The sequence below is a fragment of the Onychomys torridus genome, chromosome 16 (assembly GCF_903995425.1).
Source record: "Onychomys torridus chromosome 16, mOncTor1.1, whole genome shotgun sequence".
NCBI lineage: Eukaryota > Metazoa > Chordata > Mammalia > Rodentia > Cricetidae > Onychomys > Onychomys torridus.
Window position 1 is genome coordinate 28,062,425 of NC_050458.1, and position 26,176 is coordinate 28,088,600.

The 26,176-nt window shown below is 44.6% G+C and overlaps 1 long non-coding RNA gene across 2 annotated transcripts in view; it reads left to right on the forward strand.

Annotated features, from left to right (window-relative positions):
- Positions 1–26,176, forward strand: part of LOC118597477 — a 221,349-nt gene that overhangs the window by 127,300 nt on the left and 67,873 nt on the right. For both annotated transcript variants that reach the window (XR_004946819.1, XR_004946818.1), the window contains exon 3: positions 10,996–11,079. This is a non-coding gene — a long non-coding RNA (uncharacterized LOC118597477). The remainder of the gene's footprint in view (positions 1–10,995; positions 11,080–26,176) is intronic.

Sequence of the window (26,176 nt, forward strand, 5' to 3'; positions counted from 1 at the left end):
GTCCTCTGCAAGAGCAACACATGGTCGTAACCACAGCCAACTCCCTAGCTCATCTCTTCATTGTTATTGAGCTTTCAGCAGTGAGTATTGTCACTGCCATCATAGTTATCTTTGCTATTATTTATTGAGCCAACAGTGTTGCAACGGCATCACACTCCAGAGGAAGAAAATGATGAGAAAAGGAAATCAATAGCCACCCCTCTGGGCTAATTGGATTATTTCAGCTATCCACTATATTCCATCCACAATTAAGAATTGTGTATGGGTACAGAGGTAGAGCATTGTTTGTAGTGTGTTTTTCATCTGATAATGTTTATATCTTAAGTGATCCTTATTCATATTAAAGCACTTTATAAATAATCATTTCTCTCAGTGTGATGGGGTTGGTTTCACTGATAGATACATTTAAAATCAGTTGACAATCAAGGGGCGTCGATTTGCTCTTAGGCCCCAGGGGACTGTGCATATCTTCGCATGTAACTTTTCTCTTCTTGGAAATCATTTGGACACATTCTCAGCAGAAGCCTTATTGAGTCAAAGGCCACAGTTTTATGACTCTTGACCCATATTGCCAAATTACTTTCAAATAGGGCTGTTTACACTGCCTCTGTTAATAGGCGGACGTGCCAGTTTTACCACCCATCAACACTGACTATTATTAGCTTTTTTTAAAAATGTAGTTTAATAGGTGCAAAATGGTCTCTTTTTAATTCATATGTATTTTTGTCTAGAGAGGAGGTATTCTCTTCCCCACCACCCCTCCCACCCCCATCTGCTTGTTTACCAACTCTCTTTGGGAATGCTGACACTGGCTACTTCCAGAAGCAAGTTCATTATTTTCCATGTGAATTCCTTCAAGATGAGCCAATGACAATGCAGCCTCGCCTTCAAGTGAGTGAACTTCAACACTGAGCCTTTGTGAAACATCCTCATCTTTTGACTGTCTTCAGAGCTTGAAGGCTAGGGCCAAAGCAGCCTACTCCTTACCTGTTGAAAGTTGTGCATGAACTAGCCCTTGGTCTCTCACTTTCAACACAGTGCTTGGTTCTCTTGCTCTCTCCCACTCCCAGCTTCATCTGATGAGCAAGACAGGACTTTTCTGCAGAAAATGTGTGAGATACATCTCCTCAACTATTTTTGGGTTTCTTACCTTGGGAGAGAGTGTGTGTGTGTCCCATGTCTTCCTGTTAAGACTATTTTGTTTTATTTGAACAGTTGTTTGCCTTTCTAGACAGCTTTCTTTGATTTTTTTTTTTTTTTCTTCTCTCACTGCCTCACCCACAACATCCTGTGGGCTTGAGGCTTCTTCAGCTCCTTGTCTCTGCTCTCTGCCCTGAGGCAACCTGGAGCTCCCTCATCTCTGTAGCTGGAGTCACTTTTGCAGAGGGAAGGGCCACACTAGTTGGAAGAAGCCAGGGGTAGCATTTCTAGACTTTGCCCCAAGGGAAAGTTGGAGCGTGCCTGGGTGGGTAGCAAAGCCCATATTCACCTGACTGGATGAGAGAGGAGCTGGAATTTCAGCTGAGATTTGCAGAGTTTGCCTCTGGTGCTGATTCTGCCAGCCCATCAGAGCAACACAATTCCTATCTATGGCGTGCTTCCTCTTGAGTGCTCTTTCTTGGATCGCCCCTGGGCTTCAGCGTTTATGCCTTTTCTTTTCTTGGTTTGAGGGAGGGTCTTGGGTAGTCCAGGTCAGTATTAACTGTACCCAAGACTAATCTTGAGCTCCTGATCTTCCCTCCTCTACCCCACTCGCATTTTGTATGCTTTTCACCGGAGGTATATTTTATATTCCATATGTATTTATTCCTTCAAGATTAGCCAATAGCAGTGCGGCCTTGATTTCAAGTGAGTGAACCAACCTTTGTGTGAAATTGCTGATTTTTTTTTTGACTGATTGTGATTGAAAAGACACGTGAAAATCAAGAGGGACTTAGGGATCACTCCATAGAATAGGTCCTGCTGTGAACACAGGACATTATTAGTAGTGCATGCACACCCAAATCTGCCTTATACAGACACTTCCAGCTTCTTCTTTAAAACCAGTGATCACGTGGTGAACTCCAAACTGGAGGCTGAGTGGCCCCAGTGATTGATTTCTCTAGGACTGATCTCTTCTTTGGTGAGAGGCACGCCTGGCTTTTTCCTTTCCTGGGCCAATTCATAGGTTGATGGTTGACCCAGGGTCACTTGAGAGCATTTGCATTTTCTAGAACTCATTTTCATTCTTTTTTTCTCTTTCCTTCCTCACTCCTCCCGCACCCCTTGTGTGTGTCTGTGTGTATTGGGGTGTCATGAAACTACTTAGAGGAGGCTATTTGTGGGGTACAGGTTAAAATACATAAGTGGCTTTGGAAAGAAAACAAAACCTGCCAGTAGGTTCTTATCTGTGTTGCTTAGTGCCTCATTCTCCATCTTAGACACGTTAACCCTGCAGAGACCCTGGGCTGGATTCCACTGGCAGCGCAGCACAGCCCTGGTATGTGAGTCTGGGAGATTCTGTTCTTAGGAAAGTATTACGTGGGGGTTTGCTCTCCCTCTGCTGTGGATTAGACCCTCCACTTGACATCCTATTTGCTCTGTTCAACAGGCTTTAGGGATGAAGGTTAAAGGACTTTCTTTGAGTTGCTGAATCCCGCTTGCCTGGAGTGTGAGCCTTTTCTCTAGGGCTTAGGTCTTGGCCTATGCAGCTGACCTGTGGCTCCAGCTTCATTTTCCCCGTTGAGTGAGAGTTGATGATATCCTAGCTTCCTTGAGTCTTTAGTGAAGTGGAGGATGGCCATTTGAAGGTCATGCTTTCTTAAAGCCACCAGACCTCTGATACAAATGTAGGCCTTATCTACATTGACTCACCTGCTAAGTAAAGGATGCTTTGGTTCCAGTGAGATGCTGCCCTTCACTTGCTTCATATGCCTTGAATCTCCAGGAAAGCCTCCAAGAGAGTGTGTGAACCCTTAGGGTTTTGTGGCATGTGCTTGGAAAGTGCAGCAGGAGAGGCCTGTGACCTAGGTTCTTTTCTTTTCCTTTCTATCTGTCTGTCTCTTCCTTTCTTTCTTCCTTTCTTTTCTTCCTCCCTCCCTCCCTCCCTCCCTCCCTCCCTCTCTCTCTCTTTCTTTCTTTCTTTCTTTCTCTTTTTTTTCTTTCAAGACAGGGTTTCTCTGTGTAGTCTTGACTGTCCTGGAACTCACTCTGTAGACCAGGCTGGCCTCGAATTCACAGAGATCCTTGTGCCTCTGCTTCCCGAATGCTTCCCAATGCCTGGTCTGACCTGGGATCTTAATGACACTGGCATCCACTTACTGCATTATGTGTAAGGTGATTACTCTGTGTTCAGTCCCTACAAATGATTTAAGGCGCCTGACTCCTTGCCCCATGTCCCCAAAAAGCCCCAGGCTCAGAGAGGTGCACTCTGCTCGGTGTATCTGATGTCACACAGGAAGGAAGCAATGAGGACTCTGCTTAAAGTCTAAGCTGCACTGCCTCCCTGCGATATGTATCACCTACTACCTAATACTGACATCAAAGTTTGCCCTGGACTTTGGTTCTTTGAGCCGTCATCCCTGCCTGCCACCTCTAATGGCCCCAACAGTTGGCTGTTGAGGTACTCCCAGTGCAGGGACATACAATAATATGCCAAAGGTAGCAGTGTATCCTGGAATACCCTGTACTTTTTAGCTCCGTGACATCACTTGTTTCATAATTGCCTCAAACAAACATCAACCCTTTTCTCACTGTCTTCCCCCATGTTTGTTTGTACAAACCTTAAGCTTCTCTCCATCTCCCTTTCCCAGTAGTTCACATTTCTCCAAGTGTCATCCTCAAAAAGGAGGTCACTCAGAGGGCTTGGGGTCTTAACTGAGGGTGTCCCTGTTGCTCCATGCCTTTTCAGCAGGGAATTTGAAGCCAGGGTCTAGATTTTCCCAAGGCTGGTTCAGCTCCTACCAAACTATCTTCTCCTGATGAAGGCTGTCTGCTTCAGGACCATGGAAGCCAAGGCATCCAAAGCAACTGTGCACAGCTCAAGGGGTGACTTTGTCATTACCTTCTTTCTAGAGGCTTGATAGTTTCCTTGTCACCATAGGATCAAGTCTCCAAAGCAGAGTGATCTGCTGTTTGGCTTCTGTGAACTGTCCACATGGGCCACAGGAGCATTATAGTTCACATTCTTAGTCAAGGAGACTATGCATCTAGAATGCTTCCACACTTTGCATTTTTTGGACTGTCACATGAAGCCAGTGTTTTGGTTCATTGAATAGCAAAATGAGGGCCTGGTTTACTAATGCAAATGCCATGTACATCTTCTTCTATTCTTCCCCTTCTTTCAAACCATGTAAATCACAGTTGCCTCCTCCAGGAAATTTTACACGAGTAGTTTAGTTGTTACCGTCACCATTAAATTGTAAGCATTACATTGCCAGATGACCCCTACGCATCATGCACCAATCTTCGAATAATCATGGCCAGTCATTTATGCTATAGCAGGTTCAGATGTGACTCCTTGTCCAACTAGTGCATGATTACAATTAATAATCTGTCCATGCCGTCATCATGTAATCACATGAGGAAAGTTTTGTTCATGTTATTTTCTGAATTGGGTGCTGGGGGAACAAAGATTGACCATGTGGGTCTCTAATGACCTGGGACTTATGCACATACTAAAACATTGGCTTCCTGGAAAAGTCAGCCTTTAGTCCAGAGATGTGACTTCCTAGATGATATGCTCTGGGCCAACACTGGACTTAGTGTTTGCTTGGCTTTCTAAAGGACAGTTTCTTGAGATGAGGTGTAAATGGGTATGTGAGGTCTCTCAGGGGTGGGAATCTCCATCACAGCCCACCTGATGGTGCACCTGTGCACCATGGGAAACTCCCTGCTAAACTTACATTAACTGTTGTTTGAATTCCCAGTAGCCTGGAACTTCCCCAGGGGTCCCATTGGCTCTGTGACTTTCCATCACTTGAGTAATTGGAGGATGGAGCAGAATGGAAATAATCTACACACTTTTCTTCTGTGAGTCACCAAAAACTACAGCCCAGGCTGTGTGCAACTGCTTGACTTACTTTTCCTGTATGTAAATGAGCTGTCATTACAGTTCAGTAGGTCTCTACCTACTGAATATGATCATTCTACACAGTGAATATGAGATCATTGAAGTTTACATCTGAAAGAGACACAGAAATAACCTGGTCCAACTGCCTTCCTTTGCAAGAGCCCTGGTGGGAAGTGTTTGAAGAGGTGCAGGACCTGTGATTCTTTGGGAAGTGTCTGTGGGTACATTATGCCCCACTTTCCAGCTCTTGCTTTTGCCCAGACATAGCAGGAAGTAGCTGATGTCTAGTGCAGGGTGGGTTGTTTTTATCTGCACAAGTCACCCAGGTGATCGGAAAAGCAATGGCTTTGATGTTCTGGGTGACAAGCCCTAAGTATACTGGCAGGAAGGGAGGTTTTGAGGTTGGAGAAATGAAACTACTTTGGGTGGTGACCTCATCATTTGACACCCTTATGGTAGGAAGGTGCTTATAAAGGAAAGGTGAATGCAAGTGTAGGTATGAAAAGGAAAGTTTGAGGTGGACGACTATGAGATTACATGGTTCTTATGGCTCAGGGAAATCTTCCGGCACCGTAGACCTTCCAGAAGCCTTCTTCCTCCTACACCTCAACCACATCCTTAGTTTCTTAGTGAGAAACTATCTTACAAGCATGTTTACACCTGTTATCTCCTTCATCCTTCACACATATTGTGCTGACCCACAATGCCTCATCAGGGAGATTGTCTTGGAAACCAGAGGTCTTGTATCAAATATCCTTTTTACATAGGACTATGGCAATCCTCACTGACCCTTTTGGGGGTATCCTGTCGTTCAGATCCCAGTTTCTAGAAGCTACATAAGCCTGAGGTGCTGTTCCTGAGCCTTTCTGGACCTTGGCTTCTGGAGCTCTAAAGTGGAAATATAACAGTCACTGCCATTCTCTTTAGGTTCCCATGTGGGGTAAAGCACTGAGCAAAGCCTAAATTGAGTTTCTTAAAGGCAATTTTCCTTGATGGCTTTACCGACTGTACTGAGGTGTCAGGGACATATGAACTGACCTCTCAGTGATCAAATTGTTAACACCCTTAGGTATTATCCAGGATACTAGTTTAGTCCTTTGGAACCAGGTATGTCCCCCTTGTGGCCTATAGGCCATTTGGGTCTCAGGATAGCTGTTAATGCAGTCCATCACTTTGGTAGATGACAGCATCCTATTGCAATAACAAGGGTTGGACAGTTCTGTAAAATTTAGACCACCTGTCTTCTGAAAACAGGAAGATGTGCAATGATTGACAGCTGTGGGCCAGGGAAGAAGCCCAATGCTGTATGGGATTGATCACTGCTTCATGCTCAATGCTGGTTCACACAGTAATGTATTAATTTCCTTTTTTCTCTTTTGTATTTAAAATAGCAAACATCTTGGTCCATTTTCTTTTTCAAGTCCCTTTTCAGTAAGTATCTAAGTCTCAGAATACTTGAGGTTTAGTAATTTATCAAGGAAAGATGTTTGCTTAGGCTTGTGTTTCTGGGCTTTGGGAAGTTCATGGTTGAGCAATTATAATAGAACAAAAGTTGGAAGGTGAAGCAGGTGCATTCAGAAGATAGGGAAGTAGGGCTAGCCTTGCTTCTAACAACTCAGCACCTGGATAACAAATACTCACTTATGTTTGTGAGAATTAACCCCATTCTCTAAGAAATCTGCTTATTAGACAGTAGAAAGAAATGAGTGACAGCCAGCATTGGCTAACTCTCCTGGAACCATCCATCAGTATCTGTATTTGATCTTTTTCAGGAGGACCTTCTTTGGGGAGAGCAAATACATTCCAATATTATGCCTGTGCTCAGGAACCTCTTGAGTGAGTGGCTAGTTATTAGCTTCCCTCAGCTACTACAGGTGCTCCAGTGTACCACATTGTTTGCAGTGGTCGATGGTGTTTGGATGGATTCCTGGTCAGAAATCCACCCATGGTCACTTATTTTCTAACTGGCTCACTATTTCCTGCCAAGTGTGTAAGATCTGGTACCCATGTCTAGCTGGTGCTGGCAAGCATCTGTGCAGCCAGTTGGCCTTGCAATCTAAGTGAACAGCCAGCTGCCCCAGATGATGAAGCCTAATTGGTGAGAGTAGAATTGGTGCCTGATGTGATGGATTGTGTCCATGTCTCCTGCCTTACCATGGACTCCTGCCTTACCCAGGTGCTACTCATCTTTGTTCAAGTTGCTTAGCCCTTGTGTACCTCATCTTTTGTTACAAAGAAGACTGCTTGGTAATCTTTAGGCTTAGGAGGAGTAAAGGACGAGGGACCTGGCACATACTGAGAATTCTGCTGCAGATCCCAGAGCAGACGGCCTAAAGAGTAAGCACCCGGTCAGCCCTCTGCTTCTTAACTCTTGAGGGTCTTTGGTGGCCTGGATCTGTCTGTCACAGATACTGAGCCTTCTTTCTGCCTATTCACAGAAAGTACAACACAGACTTTGGGTCCAAGCAGTTGACCTTTTACAATGCCAAAAGGACTTTAGCAGACCCATGGCTTACTTGGCCATGTCAGATGTCAGGGAGCAAGCTAATGTCCTATTCTTGGGGACAATGTTGGTGGGGATATGATGAGAAAGTGAGCAACAGTGCCTGCTGCATGCTGGCTCTCTCCCCACCATCCTCTGGGGGATTTCTGAGCAGGTCCCCTCAAAGTGGACAAAGGAATCCTGTCACCCTGTGTGCATATTCTTCTCCTTAGCTCATCTCTGTAGGAATGTGTGACTCTGTAGATTCTGTATATTAAGGGGAGATTGAGACTTTTCTACTTTGTGTCTTGAGGCTCTGAGTCCCTAGGACCCCATGCTTTTCCCCACACTCTGCATGAAGCTCCTGGGAGAAACTTAGAAACTTTTAGTTCCTTAATTTTTACAGGTCATCGCTCCTTGTGTGTGCTTAAAAACATTGATTCAAAACGCTCATCAGTTTGGCTGCCTTGGGAAGAGGTCCTTGCTTTTTTTCAGCAGGAGCTAGTATGCTATGTTATTTTCGTGTTCTTCTCCCTCCCCTATTACCAAGGAGACAGAACCAACTTCAAAACCAGCAACTCAGCCGTACCTATTTATTGTTTGGTGTTGAATGGCCTCATTTGATCCTGCCATCGCATACTGCTGTGTGTCATCATCCCCCTCCCCCGACCCGAGCAAATGAGGCCTGTGTGTTGCCTTAAGCCACACACTGATTCTCCTCCCTGGGTAACTGTTGTACCATAAGAAGGGGGAAGACCTTTGGTGTTCTCATCCTGTTAGGGATCGACTAAGAAATGAAATCTCAAATGTATGCATAGGAAGCATCACTAATACCAGACATGTCTAAGTGCTTTGAATTCAGCTAAGACTCTTGTTTTACGCCAAGAACACTCCTTGGACACAAGACAGAGAGGCTCCAAGCGCTCAAGTTCTTGCTGAGGTTCCTGAGAAGGACTTGCAAAGCGGTAGTGGTAGGCTGTCCCCAGCATGGTCTGATAAGAGCCCACCAACATCCAGGAAGCTGTGCTCCTGGCCTTTTAGGGTCACAAAGTGATTGCAGTGTGACTATAAGGCTGAAAGTACTTTCCTGGTATAAATGCCCGTGATGCGTGGGTGGCTGCTTGCTGAGTGCAGAGGTGCTGGGGACAAGAGGGCATCTTTCTGAGTCCACCCCCTAGTCAGCTGGACTTTCTGGGGAGGGGAATCCACCTCGGTCTGCTGGGAACTGAACTCTGAGCACTGGCGGAATTAAACCACCACTGTCGGGGAGGTGGGAACTCACTCAGCCTTGTAGGGTTATGGTACTAGCACACTCAAGGGAAGAATCTGACACCCAGAGGGCCTCCGAGAAGCAAATTACGGGTAAGGTGTCTCTGGAAGAGAGAAGGGGAATTCATCAGGAGGAATACAAGCTACAAACGGTGCCCTCTGCTCCCAGCTCTGCAGCAAGGACAGTTGGCCAGCTGCTCCTAGGCTAAGGGCAAATTCCCCATGGAACTTTCCAGTGTCTTTTATGCTGAGTCAGTGCCTACTAAGTCCTATGTCATTAGAGTCCTGACTGCCGATGTCCTGAGAGGTTTGCAGGGATGGGAGAGTTATAGGGAAGGAGTCCCCCAAAGCACATGGAATCGTGTAATGTTACTTTCCCTGGGTACCACACTGCAGTGTCACTACCCCTGGAAGGGTAGGAAAAGGCATGTCTGAGTCCACCAGGACAGACACCAGGGCCTATTTGGGGCTTTGCAGGTAGCTAATAAAGTTCTCCCTTGGCTCATAGGGCCTAACACTTCCATGTCTCGTTCTCCACACTACACCATCTCTCCTGGCCACCTCCTGTAGCTGTTTCAATGATCATTGAGTATAAGATTCTCTGTAGAGTGTAGGCAGAATTTTCCTGTCCTGGCAGCCATTTCCCAAATAACCAACACTGGGACTTAATGAAATGCTTGGCCAACACTCAGGCTTGTTACTTGCTAACTTTGTGTGTGTGTGTGTGTGTGTGTGTGTGTGTGTGTGTGTGTGTGTGTGTGTTTTCGAGACAGGGTTCCTCTGTAGCTTTGTAGACCAGGCTGGCCTCGAACTCACAGAGATCCACCTGCCTCTGCCGCCTGCTGGGATTACAGGCATGCGCCACCACCGCCCGGCTACTTGCTAACTTTTACATTTAAATTAATCCATACTTCTTATCTACCATGTGGCTTGGTATTTTTTCTCAGTACTGCATGCTCATCTCGAGTCTCCCTGCATCTGTCTGCTGGTGATTCCTTTGACTCTGCCCCTCTTCATCCCAGCAATCTCTCTATCTCAGGCTGGCCTGTCCAACCTCTTCCTGCCCAGCTATCAGCCAATCAGCTTTTTATTAACAATGAGAGCAATACCTATTTATGTGTGCAGCAGTAGAGGCTATTCTTTTTTGTTTCCTGCATAATTCAGGAGGTCTGCAAATCCCATGATGCTAGATGAGTGCTTTGCTAACGCTTTGAGTGAGTACATCTGATGCAGCTTCTGTGGCCCACACCACTCCATTGTGTACATAATGGGCTGGGCGCTGGACACAAGGCTGTTATCGGAATGAATGAATGAATGAATGTTTCTTATATCTCAGTGCCTAGAATTCTTGCAGTCAGATGGATGAAAATGCCAGAAGGGAGGGGAACATGATTGACATGGCAATCAGTAAGACCAACCACCAGCTGTGGCCTTGTTGCCTATGTGACTTAGGAGCACAAAGAGATCAAAATAGTGGGGAAAAAGCCTACCACAGGCTTGGCACCTAAGAATTGTTCACAGATAATGACATTGTTTTCTAAGGGGTTCTACAAAATGGCTCACTGGGTAAAGACATATGCTACTAAGCCTAATGGCCTGAATTTGAACTACATGGTGGAAAGAGAGAACTGATTCCGTCATGGGGTCTTCTGATTTCCACACATGTATGCCCACACTTATATATGCTCTAAAAAAAAAAAAAAAAAAGAATTGGTCAATAAAATGCCTTTTTCTCCTCTGCTTCTCGTTTTCTTATTTTTTCAGACTGAGTCTTGCTATGTGGCACCGGCTGGCTACAATATGTGGCCCAGGCTAGCTTCGAACACAAAGAAGACCTTCTAACTTTGTCTCCTGAGAGTAAGATTGCAGGCTCTTTCTATCATAGCTGGCCTAGCTTTCCCTTTCCTTTCTTTCTTTACTTAATCAACCAACCTATTGTGTGTGTGTGTGTGTGTGTGTGTGTGTGTGTGTGTGCATGGAGGTCAGAGGATAACTCAGAGTTAGCTTTCTCGTTCAACAATGTGGGTTGTATGATTGCACTCAAGTTGTCTGGCTTGGCAACAAGTGACTTTACCACTGACCCATTTTACCAGCCCTTAGTTTTTATTTTTAGTTTTTTTTTTAATGAATGAAACATCTCCTTTCCAATTCTGCTCAACATTGATATTAATACATCTCTTCCCTCTTCTTGCAGATTCTAGCATACCTGTTAAGCATTCCAGAAGGATTTGAGAATCATCAAATAAAGCTGGAGTATTTGGCGATTTGGAAAATTGAGGTATGTAAGGGATGGCCTCTTTCTGAGCCTCATGGAAACAAAATTTAATTTTCAGAATGGACAGTCTCTGTTGTGGGATTTAGGGTATATTTTGTGTTCTTTACGGGTCTTTCTGTGGCAATTCAAAGCACTTGGGAGACTGACTTCCCAATCATCCATATCTGGTTCTCTTTCTCAGCATTTCTTCCATTTGCTTGACCATAGTGCCTAGCATGTGCTCCCTGCTCCTACCAGGAGAACCCATCGTTTCATAGGAGAATCAGTGTTGATTTGCCCTAAGAGAGGACCAGAAAGTGGAAAAGGGTCCTGCAGTGAGGTAGAACACATTTGGGACACCCCAGACTGTGAAATCTCTCATTTTGCCTAGCACATTCTGTGTTTTCTCCTCTACCTCCATCATGTGTTGGAGTCACACTAAGTCTGTGGCTACCCTGGTGAGGGGAAGACCTAAAGCTTTCTGAAAACCTAGGTTTTCCATTCTAGTTGTCTGTGCTCCATGGAGTCTTGCTGAGCCTAGAGTGTTATTTGGTAGAACTATGTATTGCATGAGTTTCTTCCAACTCAGGTGCTGTGGATGTTGAATGGAAAGGAAGAGGGACCAATCTTAGTGAGCCACATGATATGCCAGAGGGATTGCCTCAGAAACAGAGGAGGGATTTTTCTTGATTAATGACTTACACTTTATCAATGACAGCGGGTAGGGTGTGCTGCGGGATAGCTTTCTGCATGCTGTGAATATGGGTTGCTCTGATTGGCTGATAAATAAAGCTGCACTGGCCTATGGCAAGGCAGGATGGAGCCAGGCAGGAAAATCCAAGAGAGATAGGGGGAGGAGAAAGGAGAAGAAGGAGACTCTGCAAGCCGCTGGCAGGAGAAGCAAGATGTAAAAATATCAGTAAGCCACGGCCATGTGGCAACTCATAGATTAATAGAAATGGGTTAATTTAAGATATAAGAGCTAGCTAGCAAGAAGCTTGAGTCACAGGCCATCTAGTTCATAATTGATATAAGCCTCTGTGTATTTACTTGGGTCTGAGCAGCTGTAGAACCCGGGGGGATCACAGGAAAACTTCCAGCTCCTCCCCTTTTAGCAGCGCACAGACTGGCCAGGGTTCTCCTCTGTTCATAGGAAGCAGGTGATGCTCCTTTTTTCACTGTCATGGCAGCAAGCGGCAGCTCCTCAGCTCTCAGGTTCTTGCAGGTTAGCTATTATGGCTCTCGACTCACCCCTCTCCTCTTTTCTTCTTGTAGATACAAACACTTCCCTTCTGTCTTAGTTAGGGTTTCTATTGCTGTGACAGAACACCATGGCCAAAAAGCAAGTTAGAGAGGAAAGGGTTTATTTGGCTTGCACTTCAGCATTGCTGCTTATCACTGAAGGAAGTCGGGACAGGAACTCAAACATGGCAGGAACCTGGAAAAAGGAGCTGACGCAGAGGCCATAGAGGAGTGCTGCTTACTCGTTTACTTGCTCAATCCACCTTCTTATAGAACCACCAGGACCACCTGCCCAGGAATGGCACCACCCACCATGGGCTGGGCCCTCCCCCACTGATCACTAAATGAGAAAACGCCTTACAGCTGGATCTCATGGAGGCCGTTCCTCAGCTGAGACGCCTTCCTCTGATGACTCTAGCTTGTGTCCCATTGATGCACAAAACCAGCCAATACACCTTCCTACCCTAAGACACTCTGTAGATGCTGACTAGATGTAGTTATCTGGTCTTGTACTTTCTATCATCTAGAACCATGAGCTAAAATGAATTCCTTTTTATTAATGAACTGTTAGAACTAAATAAAGCGTTTTATGGAAAATAGACAAAAGACACAGACAACTTACTTGCTGGTCCTCTCCTTGCCTTTTTGCCTTTGCCTCTTAACTCCCACTCCTGCTTCTCTTTCACTGTCCACTGTTCTTAATTCTTTGCCTACTCTGCCCTTACTGGCCTCCTTTGGCTCTGGTGACAGGACATCTGTGGGTTTCTGCCATCCTGCCTGTAGACATGAGCCAACAGTACTCATTAGCCACACGGTACATGTGGAAAGGTTGTTTCCTTTATTCAGTGTTTGCAGTAGTAAAAAGAACTCCTGGCCCACTTGCACTCTACCCTTGACAGCAACGTCTTTTCAAGCCACCCCCAGTATCGGCCCATTTGTCTATTGCTATTTCTTGTGGTTTCATATTGAGGTTTTGGTGCATTGCATTTGACCTAGAGTGTATTTTTAGTATTAAAGGCAGAGTTCAATGAATGTCAAATCAGGAGGGCAAATGAAGAGGAGGGATTTGTACATCTAGGGGGAAAAATGTGCCTAATTTGATCTCTTCTGATGACGTCTATCCCTGATGATGCCCAGTCACGTGCTTTCCTCAGAGATGCCCATCACTATAGATTCTGTAAAGGGGGGAACAGCAGCTGGTCCTTCCCCAAAGACAGAAGCATTTGTGAGTATCAGTCTAGCAGCTGGCCATACAGAGGAACATGCATCCCAGCTATAACTAAGACAGGAATTATAACCAAAGTTAAGGCCTGGCTGTGGAATTTGCAGGGCCTATTACTGTATCAGCAAGCTCTGATCTGCCTTGAAGAAGCAGGCTCATTTGTTGTGGCCATCAGCTCTTCTCCCAGGATGATACATATTTAGTGGAAGGTTCTAGGTCTTCTGTCAGTAACCTGGCGCTTTGGCATTAGCACAGGCTCAAAGGACAAGCTTGGGAACGCTTGGGTTGACTGAATTTCAGAATGCTGACTTTGGCCTTCAATGTGAAGATTATAGCACAGTCTCCCTTTCCCAAACAAGGGCTATCCTGCCTGCTTCCAGAGGCAGAACAAGCCTTGCCATCTGCTTAGGACTTCACAGTTCATAAAGTTTTTTTTTTTTTTTTCCATCCTGTTTTCTTTTATTGCATAAGTCTTTACTTTTTATTGCTCTGTATTTACTGAGATGCCGCAGCATGCCACTGTGCAGAGTGCCTGCTGTACTGGAGGAAGAGTTGCTGTTCCCGTGCCTAGGGAATTCGCAAGAGCATGGCTGGCATTTTCCTGATGAAGAGGATGGAGTCTGAGGGATATTGCATGACTCCTGAATATCCCTGAAATCATGCTGCTAGCTGTAGCTTTCACTTGAGAACACTGGGTTTCCAAAACTAGCCCTCAAACCTGCTGGGACCTACCTGATGCCCTGCCTGTCCACTGCCCTCCTCTCTAGCTGTGTGTGACATTGCTTCCTGTCCCCTCACTTCTCCTGACCTTCTTTTCTGCCTCCTCTTTCCCCCTTCTCCCAGGTTGGTTTCTTCTGAAGATGAACAGCTTTTTTTCTCTACAGTGTGTTTTGGGGAAGGGATCTGATTATATAGATCTGGGTTTGGGACTTGTTTGATTTACCTTGAGAGCATAGCCTCAGCCCTTATTGTCTGTTAATACCTTTTGTGATGGTGGCAGGATGTCCTATTTCCCTCCTTGTCCTTCTCACCCTTCCTGTAAAAGGTCCCGTGCTGTAGCAGGTTGAGGTGCTAACAATGGTTGAGCTGTTATCCCTGTCATGAAACTGCCAGGTGTATCAGTCAGGACTCTGGAGAAGTAGAACCAGTGGACAGTGAAGATAGACATGTATCTGTATCTATGTCTACATAGAGAAGAATTTTTTCTTCTCAAAGCATTGACTCATGTCATGGAGGCTGTGAAGTTTTGATGGTCTGCTATGTGTATCTGGAGACTAGGGAAGCTGGTCATATGCATGGAGGGTCAGAGTTATAGATTGTCTGCACCCAGGGAGAGATATAGTTCAGCTCACTCTACCTGTCTCCTCATTCAGCTTTCTGGTCACTGTTGAGTTCTGAGTTCACCTCAGTGGGATGGATGATGCCCACCCACACTGGTGCAAGCCACTTATGGTTCTCATATCCTTCACTCCTCATCTGGAAACACCAACAACAACCCTTCTTAGAAATGCTCTTAACCAGTTCTCCTCATATCTCCTGGCCCAGCCAAATTGACACTCTGTATCCAAGCATCTGGGTCAACCGGCTGACATCCATCTCAGGCCACAGGCTGAGGACACTTAGACTGCTGTGGACACAAAGGCACCCCTTTGCAACCCAGGTTTTGCAGCAAGGAGACCAAGTTGATTCATCATGAGCTATTATTGTCATTATCTGGCTCTGTCCCTGCTTTGGGGTTTACCCAACACGGAATCCCTGTTGAGTGATGACATTTGCCTCGTCTTCACTTAGATGTCAGGTAGGTATTTAATCAGCATTGATATGTTCACAGCATTAGACTGTGGGGACTAGAGAAGGGGAGCTTTGGCTCTAGTCATGCCCCCTTGTGACCCATGGGACACCTCACTTTCAATGTGTGTTCTCCATGTGATTGGAATTCATTTAGGGCTTTGATCATTCCTTCAAATGTGTGTGTGTTGCATCAGTCACTCAGCCCCTTCTCTGGAGGCATACCAGACATCAGGAGCCCCACAGCACAGCACAGCACTGGATCCTCTCCTGAAGTGCTCTCCATGCTGTGGTAGCAGTGCTGGTAAAGGAATCTGTGGTACTAGTTAGTCACTATTGATGGCGATGAAGACAATACTAGGGAGATTGCTTGCTGTAATAGTAAGACTAGCTCAGCTGTGTTATTTTTGACGCCCCAATCACTTTATATGCGTCACCTCATCAAAGCTCTCATCATAGGCATCCTTATGTTGCCCAGGCCTGAGGACTTATTCAGGAATGTTTTGGTGGTTGTACCTGTGGATGTTCCTTACAGCAGCTCGGTGGAAATAAATAACTGTGGCTCTGGAGGACCGTCAGCCAAGCGGCCAGAGAAGGTAATCCAAAAGTAGATTGGGAGCTCCTGTTTGCCTAGTCCATTACAATGTCATGTTGTAGCATTCATTTTACCCTGGCAGCACTCTCTCAGTAACAGATGCTTCTTGTCCTCAAGGCCTCTGTGTCCCACACTTCCATCAAGCTTCATCCCGCTCCTTTAGACACAATGCCCCAGAAGGGTCCTGGGCTCCTCCTCAGTTCTGGTCCTATTGCTCTGCCTCCCAGCCTGAGGAGGTGCATTTGCCTTAGTACTTACTGTTCCTCCCCCTACCCCGACATTTCCCTTCTTACCCTCTCCCATGTTCAATTCTTGTCCTGTGAATCATCCTTGATGATCCCTGACAGGTACCTGTAGCTCCAGTCTCTCATTTCCTTTAGTCACTTGAGCTGGAATCCATATTCTAGTTGGTCCTTTGGAGACTCAGAGTATGGCTACCCTCATCACTGACCTATAGCCCCCACAACTCTGTGCATTCCCCACTTCCCCTGCAACACCCACTCCCTCTGCAGCCCGTGCCAGGAAGCCCTGTTTCCCCGGAGGCTTCAGCCTATTATGTTCCAGCCCACAGGCTGTGGGGGGTGGGGCTCACAGATGGCTCCCATTTTCATAGCCCTTCTGCATGTGGTGACAAGGCTCTGGGTTTTCCGCTGCAATGATGGGTCTTCAGGGCTCCTTGTATTTGCAGGGGTACAGGAGGGTATAGGGTGGAAATAGCATTTGTCAAAATAGACCAAGGGCAGTGCTGACGGGGAAATGAGCCCGGCTTGGGGAGAAGAGTAGGGCAGGTGCTTCTTGAGGGAGTTTCCTCTGTGCTGAGGCGCTCCTGTTGCTGAAGGGCCCCCAACAGGCTGACTGATCCACTTCCTGTGACCCCTTCAACCTACACAAGTCCCCCATCAGACACAAGAACTTCCTGTTCCCTGTTCACTTTCCAATATTTATGGAGCAGGAAGGGTTTGCTGGGTTCTTCTTCCTCTTTTCCCCATTGGTCCTGTCTCGGTGCATTTGGCCTGCTATAATGAAGTGCGGTCAGCTGTGTGGCTGCTGAACAACCAAGGTGATTTCTCATGGTTCTGGAGACTGAATATCCCAGATTGTGTGCTCACAGCATTAGTGTGGGGCCAGGGCCCGCTTTTTGGCTCCTTGCCAGCTCGTCTTCTAGTTCTCACCTGGTGGGTGGGGTGAGGCTGCTCTCTGGTGTGTTTTTCTAAGGACACTGACTGTGGTCATGAGGTTCCACTCTCGTAACTTTATCACCTCCCAAAGGCCCCATCTCCAAGTGCCATCACCTTGGAGGTTAGGGGTCAACATATGAATTTTATGAGGACATAAACACTCAGCCCATAGTGCCCTCCTTTGAAATATCCTTTGAGTGCACTCTCCTTCCTAATCAGGCATGCCAACAAAATTTCTTGTCCCTCTAAAGCTGAAATAATTTTACTTACTACAGTTCATGTTATAACCCACACCTCTTCTTCAGCATGGTTTAATTGATGACTAGTTGGATGCAAAACTTGCCTTTGTCCATGTCTTAAATTTTTCCTACATAGCTTTATATCCTCAGTCTTTCTTATCCATTGGAGTGTGAAGATTCACTGAGGGTGTACCTTAGTGAGGTTTTGTTGTTGTTGTTGTTGCTGTGATAACACCATGACCAAAAGTAACTGGGGGAGGAAATGGTTTATTTCTGCTTACAGCTTTGTAGCCATTATCCAGAGAAGTCAGGGCAGGAAGCTGGAGGCAGGAACCGATGCAGAGGCCATGGAGGAGTGCTGCTTATTTACTGGCTTGCTCCTCATGGCGTATGCAGCCTGATTTCCAAGGTTGGCACTGCTCACAGTGACCTGGGCCCTGCCATATCAGTCATCAACCAAAAAAAAAAAAAAAGTACAACAACCTTTTCCAATCTGCTAGAAGCATTTTCTCAGTTGAGATTCTCTCTTCCCAAATGACTCTAATTGGTGTCAAGTTGACATAAAACTAGTCAGCACAGGGTGTATGTTAGTTTTCTAGTGGTACTTAACAACCTGAAACAAGCTAGATTGCTCCAGTCCTATGGGATGCATTCCCATAGCTGTTGAAGCAACAAGTCTGGTGTGGAAATGTCCTTACAATCCATGGGAAGAGCCTGTCCTTTTTCTGTGGGCTTCCAATGGCTGCTGGAAACCCTAGGCATTCCTCAGCTTGCAGGCATGTTTCTCTAGATGTTCCCACATGGCCTACTCTCCGACATCTATGCCTCTCTTCTTATATGGATCAACTTGCCACCCGTATCTCAAATACCACTTCTTATTTTGATCCTGTCTGCCAAGATCCATTTCCAAGTAACATTTGTAAGTACTGCAGATACAACAGGGTGTGAGAAGAAAATATTAACTGGGAATGGTACACACTGGTCACCCCCAACACTTGGGATATAGGAACAGAAAGATCAGGGGTTCAAGGCTATCCTCAATTACATGGTGAGTTTAAGGCTAACCTAGGCTATCGGACACCTTGCCTCAGCACTTCCCTTTGGGAGAAAAAAAAGAAAACAAGCTCTATTTTGTTTATTTTTTAAATAAAGTATCTTTTTTTTTTTTTTGGTTTTTCGAGACAGGGTTTCTCTGTGTAGCTTTGTGCCTTTCCTGAAACTCATGTGGTAGCCCAGGCTGGCCTCAAACTCACAGAGATCTACCTGGCTCTGCCTCACGAATGCTGGGATTAAAGGTGTGTGCCACCACCACCTGGCCACCTGGCATGGTTTTATATCGACAATCAACTTAGTAACTGTTCCATTGCTGCAAAGAGATGCTGTGACCAAGGCATTCTAATAAAACAAAGCATTTAACTGGGGGCTTGCTTTCAGGGGTTAGTCTACTATCCTTATGATGGGGAGCATGGCAGCATGCAAATAGACTTGATGCTGGGGAAGTAGGGAAGCATTCTACATCCTGATCTGCAGGTAGCAGAAAGAGAGACAGTCTGGGTCTGGCATGGGCTTATGAAACCTCAGAGTCTACCCCTAAGGATGCACTTCCTCCAATAAGCCCTCCCAATTGTTCTAATCTTTCTCAAATAGTTTCATTCCCTGATGACTAAGCATTCAAATTTATGAGCCTGTGAGGGCCATTCTTATTTAAACAACCACACATATGTATAATTAAAAGCAGATTCCTGCATAGTTTTGGTTCTGTGAGTGAAGAGGAAAACTCCAAGCAGAAAGTGATCTGGGCCCTAGTTTGGTTTATGGAGAAGCCCTATCTTGGTCTCTGCTCATTGTCATGACAAAATTCCTGTCCCAGATGGTGTGAGCATGAAATTTTCTCAGAGTTATGGATACTGAGAAGTACAAAGACAAGGTACTAGCAGTTCAGCTTCTGGCCAGGGTGTCTTCTTAGCTTATGGATGTCTGTTTTCTTGTGTGTTCATAGAGAGGACAAGGGCTCAGGTGTTTCTCACTCTCCTTTAAAAAAGAAATATCCGTTTGTTTTACATGCATACATGTATGTGAATGTGTATGGGAGCATATCTGATGGTCATAACACAACTTGTGGGACTTAGTTCTTTCCTGCCACCATGGGGGTACCTGGGATGGAATTCAGGTCCTCAGGCTAGCCTTCAAGCCCCTTCCTCCAGAAAACCATGTCACTAGCCCTATGCAATGTCTCTTCTTATAGGGACACTTATCTTATGAGATCAAATCTCTGTCAATGCAACCTCATGTCCTCTTCCTAACTTCTATGGATATCTCTTCTCTAACAGTCTCATGGAGGTTGTATTAGTCAAGGTTCTCTAAAGAACAGAACTAATAGGATGAATATGTATTAAGAGGGGATTCATTAGAATGGCTTGTAGGCTGTGGTCCCACAGTCCAACAACAGTTGTCTCCTACTGAAAGTCCAAGAACCCAATAGTTGTTTGGTAGACCAGTTTTATATCTCAGCTGGTCTTCAGTATATGCTGGAATCCCGAAGACAGTCTCTAATATCAGAAGGAATGCCTGAGCTGCAGGATAGATGAACTTACCAGTGAGCACGAAGGCATGCAGGTAAAAAGCAAGTATCCTTTTTCAATGTCTTTTCATGTAGGCTGCCACCAGAAGGTGTGATTTAAGGTAAATTGTCAGACTTCAAATGCTTGGGTTTTAGTTATTCTGATATTACGTGCATGGATGTTTTGCCTGCATGTACATAGGTTTACCATGTGAATGTCTGGTGCCCACAGAGGCCAGAAGAGACACAGGATCTCCTGAATCTTGGTTAGAGGCAGTTATGGACTTCCATACTTAAGGAATCAAACTTAAGTCTTCTGCAAGAACAGTTAGTGTTTTCAACCACTGAGCCATCTCTCCAACCCCAAGACTAATTTTTAAACTGGACCTGGATGTGTAGCAGGCAGGTCTAGTCTGCAGTAGGTTTATGTCTTTAGTATTCTCTGTGTGCAGTAGGTGTGTATACATAGTAGGTTTCTGTGCACTAGGTCTATATACATAGTCGGTCTTTAGGTATAGCAGGTCTATGTGTATAGAAGGTCTTGTCTACAGTAGATCTCTGTATGTAGCAGCATTGTCTGCAGTAGGTGGTGAGCACTGTAAATGTACTAGGTGGACTATATGCCTTTGTGGTAGTGACAGCCCCTCTTCACCTTCCCCAGCTTTGTTTGTCTCAAGGTGCGACAAGCAGGAGCTCTCTCTCTTTTGTCAGCCCCGTCTGCTTATTGCTCAGGCATTAAACAAGGAATTTATTGGCACAGAGCAGAGCCCTCAGGAGCCTGGGCCTGAAGTCACACAAACAGACTGCCTCTTAAGCTCAGACCATATTGGTAGCGGCTTTGAGCAAAATTCCAAGTTTTTCATTTGCAAAGTAGAGCTGGCAATGGTACCTGTGTCACCAGTTTTTGCAGAGGGAAGGCCTGTATGCCTTTAGTATGATAACAGTCCTACCCAAAGGGAGAGGCCTGGGCTGGACTGAGGACTGCTCTCTGCATTAATTCTGCAGTATTCTTCTAGCTAGGAAAGCACTTTCTTTTCTAGCAGTACAGTCTTGACCAAGACACTTCTCCCCCTTTAATGGTTTTTAAAATATATTTTTTTTATTATTGTTGTTGTTATTATTATTATTATTGGTGTGTGTGTGTGTGTGTGTGTGTGTGTGTGTGTGTTTCTGTCTGTCTGTCTGTCCCTCTTTACAAATGCCACAGCATCATAGCTGTAGTAGCTAGGGTACAAGTTGTTCAAGTCAGTTTTTGCCTCCCCCTTCCCATGGCTCTGGGGAACTGAACTCAGGTCATGAGGCCTGCACAGCAAGCACGTTACCTCGTGAGCCATTTTGCCTCCCTCCCTACTCAATTCTATTGTTGCTACCTATAAAGATGGCTCTACCTGTCTCACAATTGTGAAATGTACTTAAAGTGTCAGGGAGCACAAAAACTGTTCATTGTCTTTAGGAAGGAGCTGTGATTGGAGGATTAAAATGATGCCCGCTGAGGCTCCGTTCAAGTTCAAGCTCTTGAGTCATCCCCAAATAGCCAACCTTAGAAATAGCACCCAACATCTGGGTGGTGGTGGAACATGCCTTTAATCCCAGCACTCAGGAGTCAGAGGTAGAAGCAGGCAGATTTCTGTGAGTTCAAGGTCAACAACAACCACCACCACAACAACAAAAACAAAATTTAAAAAAAGAAGAAGAAGAAGAAGAAGAAGAAGAAGAAGAAGAAGAAGAAGAAGAAGAAGAAGAAGAAGAAGAAGAAGAAAGAGAAAAAAGAAAAGAAATATCATCCAATGACATTTCAGTCTTGTTCTCTTCTGCACCTTTCTTTGCTTGCTGTTGCCTGCAGCTTCATGGTGTTAACACTGAGACAGTCTCTCCATGTCCAGAAACCCAGGATGCTTCCAGATCACCTGGTTCCTGCTCTGTCCCTTGTTCCTGTCTGCTTTTCACAATGCCTATCTGGCTTTCTTGTTCTAGCTTGAAGTCTTCTGGTCAGAGTATATTGTGAGTCAGGGATGTAAGAACTCCCACATGCTATTGGCAAGGTTTGGAGATTGAGTGGACCCACCTCTGTAATAGAAGGTTGGTGTGACTTCTCCAAGGTTAGAGTGTGTGCAGACTTTGGCTCCTAGTCCCACTTCTAGAAGTATATTCTCTGGATATGGTGATGGACATTTTCATCGATTTTCTTTTTTTTTAATTCTACAACATAGTAGAACCTTGAGGACAGCTTAACTGGCCAGTACCAAGTGACCAACAGTTGCTATAGAGCAAATGATGCCATGTCTTCCTCAGTGTATCAGTGCAGGAGGCACAGGGGTTGTATGTCTGTTCTGGTTGCTTGGATAAGTGGGACATGTCAGGTTTCTCTTCTGTAAAATGTCTATTCTTCTGACTTTAGATATCTTGTTGGGAGGCACTTGAGAACCATGTAGGTCTCTTACTTCTCATCACATTTCCCCTGAACTAATTTTAGTGTCATTGAGAATTCTTGTGAGTCAGTTATTACTGTGCTGTTTGCCACTGACTTTCCTCCTCTAGTTATGACTTCTGCATTTGCTAGTTAGAAGTCTACTGCAAGGCAGAACTTCTTTAAAAATACCACTTATTTATTGGCTTATGGTATTTTCGATTCTTGCCACATCATAACAATCCATGAATAAAACTGCATTGTTACCCAGATTTTCCTAAATTTGGTCATGACTATGTCCTTAAAGTTGGCTTCTGTAGCCTGTTTTGATATTTCACCAGTGTTTTGAGCTCTTTCTTATATTTTGGTCCAAGCTTGCAGTATGCTCTGCCTGCCCCAGCCTTGGAATCAGCCATGACTTCTGTGATATCCTTACCTTCCCTGAACTAAGTAAGAGATGATTATGAGACAAACCTAAACTGAGAGACGTTCTGTGAAGCCACTCTTCTGAAGACAAAGAATGGTTGCAGTTTCATGGTAAAGAGGCTAAGGAGGTTGGGAATGCCTCAGACAGTAACATGCTTTTCTCATATGCATGAGGACTTGAGTTCTATCCCTAGAACCCACGTGAAAAGTCGGGCATGGTGACAAGTGTCCACAGTCCTAGTGATGGCAGGATGGGAGCTGGAGACGAGTACACTTCTGGAATTTTCCAGCTGGCCTAGATTACCTGGAGAATGTACAAGCCAATGAGAGACCCTATCTCAAACAAAAGGAGGGAGGCACCTTGTGTATGAAGACCAAGTTTGGTGTGTCATCTCCACATGCATACACACCACATTCCTACAAACACATGTACGTACTCCTCCCCCACACAGAAGAGTAACTAAGAAGCCAAGCATGATGACACATGCCCAAAATCCCAGCACTTGCAAGGTCAAGGCAGGGAGATTGCCATGAGTTCATAAGTTCAATATCAACCTGGGCTATGTAGATTAGCCAAGGTGACCTTGTGTAACACTTTCTCCAAACTAAACAATAAAAAGACAAAACAACAAACAACCCACTGCCTGAAACAAACAAACAAACAAACAAACAAACAAACAAGGAAAGAAAGAAAGAAAGAAAGAAAGAAAGAAAGAAAGAAAGAAAGAAAGAAAGACTAGGAGACTCAGTTAAATACAGTTTGTGACTTAGGTCAGTTTCTGTACTTAGAAAAGTCATTATTGGTGAATTTAAATGAAGATTCTTAATTAGCCACTAGAACTAATTTCTACATAAATTTATATTATTTATTTTGGCTTGGTTTTATGAGAAAGGACTTCTCAGTGTAATAGCTCTGGCTGTCCTAGAACTTGCTCTGTAGACCATACTGGTCTCAAACTCACAGAGATCCGCCTTCCCCTGCCTCCTGAGTACTGGGATTAAAGACTTATGCCTCTGTTTCTGAGTTCTGTGATAATTGTACTGTGATAATAACATAAGTAAGATAGCAATATTTGGAAAAGGCTAAGGCTATAGAGGAATTTTCTGCACTCAAACTTATTTTATAAGTATGACATTGTTTCAAATTGAAAATTAAGTAAAACTTATACAACACAGTAAGATCTGTGTGTTTGAGGGTAAATGTATTCATCAATTAATTAAAAAAGACAAGCTGTTGTACTGTTTGTCCTGAATTGGCCTATTTTTTATAAAAACAAGACAGGCCCATATAGTACATATTCATGTTTACCTACACATGGAGAAGAAGTTCTAAGAAAGGCATATGTTTCCTCTTAAAACACATTTCTGGGAAGTGTGATTGGGAGGTGTGAGACAATGGAAGCTTTTACTTTTTGAAACTTTTTTAAACAAACAGGTACTAGTATCATCAGCACCTGGGTTACATGTGTGTACACACATGTATGTGTACTGCACTCTGATGCCTCTGTGCCCAGCTCTTCCCCCAAGTATGTTTTCCTATATGCACTTACTATGCAAATATACCTGCTGGAGGGATGCTTACACCTTTTCATTCTGTTGACTGTTCTCTCACATCTGATCCTTCTGTGGGTATTTTTATACAAAAGCATGTGCAGTCCATGTTGGTTCAGGGGTGCCAGCTCCTTTTATGTTTCTCCGAAGCCTGGCAATGGTTAGACTTTACAAACTTTGTTCCTAACTCAGTACCATTTCAGTCTTCTCAGAGGAGTGTACAAGTTATAATTTACTGTGTTAAGGAACATTCAAGTGCTTTGGATCTCAACCCCAAAAATTAGTGAATCACTGTAGTTCCTTTTTGGATTAAAAAAGTTACTACGTTTTTAGGTACTTATGTGTGTGTAGCAGGGGAGTGGTAGGCAGACAAGTACTTTTTGGTCATGAGTTTTCTCCTTCTAGCCTGTATTTAAGGCAGAGTCTCTCCTGTTATTTCTGCCACTGAGTTTTTAGGCAAGCTTTGATTCTCCTGACTCTGCCTCCACCTTTGCTTGACTGTGCTTGGACTGAAATTATAGACCAGAGTCACTACATGCAGCTTTTTTTTTCCCCTGGAGCTGGGGACCGAACTCAGGGCCTTGTGCTTGCTAGGCAAGCGCTCTACCACTGAGCTAAATCCCCAACCCCTCATCCAGCTTTTTAAATATCAGCATTGAACTCAGGTTGTGCATCAAACCCTTTTACCTCTAAGCCACCTCACCAGCTTGAACCTCTTAGAGTGTTTTAGTGACCATGAAACCATGAGACGGCAGTTTCTGCAAAACTGCTTTCCTTTTGTGCGTGAGATAGGGTCTTGCTGGTAGCCTTGGCTGCCCTAGAACCCAATGTGTAGCTCAATGTGGCCTTGAACTGGAAGCTGTCCTCAGGGAGTATGCAATAATTGCACCACCTTTGCCCTGCAGTCACTGTTGTGTTTCTTCTAGGTGAGTTTATTTCATAGACAAGCTAGTTTTGATAAAGGTGGGGAGTGTGAGAGTGCAAGCAATGTCTCTCCAATGAGGGTTCTACATGCCTTTTCAGATGCTGACCACAGTAGCCTCCTGCTACTGTGTGGTGAGGAAATTGATGAAGAATATATCACCCATTCTTGCCAACTCCTTACCCCTTTTAGGGCTCACTCTCTCTAGAATACTCTCTGCCACTACTTGCCGCATTCCAGGCTGCCTATCACCCCTTTATAGTTCTGAGATGTGAGCTCCATTTTTACTTTCTGGGATCTTGCCTTGCATCCTATCTCCATGGATAGGACTGTGAGCAGTGACTATACAGGTGGTTATAACTGTAGCTGAGGAATCCATGAGAGTCTTCATCAAGTACACACTGTACTGGAGGAATGCTCATTCATTGTGTCATCCACTTCATCCACTAAGTCCTTGGTGTTGGCCTTATTGTGGGCTGGCACTTAATGTTCACAGCCAACCTGACTAGGAACCAGAAGGAAAGAAGATGGGTATCATTCTTTTCAAAGAAGTATTCACTCGTGTGTTTAAATTCTCCCAGCAGATTTTTGCAAAATGAAACAAATTCTTATCCCTCAGAATTATGGCTATATTTCCCACACATGATAAATAGATGTTTGAGCCAGCATCAGTTCCCATTACTACTACCTCACACCGGACATCAAACTATTCATGAAGTATGTGAAGGTTGCTATGCACACTAAAAGCATGAAATATTACATATCTGCTTAATTCAGTAGCAGAAACCATTTGGGGAACCAAAGGTAAGGAAAGAATTGGGGGAAACCAATTTTTCAACAAAAACTAACATTCCTTCCTTAAGTTTAGTCAAAGAAATGACATGATGTTCAGAGATCCTGTGATTAAAAGTTATTTTAGCACCACATAGCAAAATATCTCTATTTTAATATATCGACTCCATAAAGGGTCTGCTTCTATATGTCCTGCATG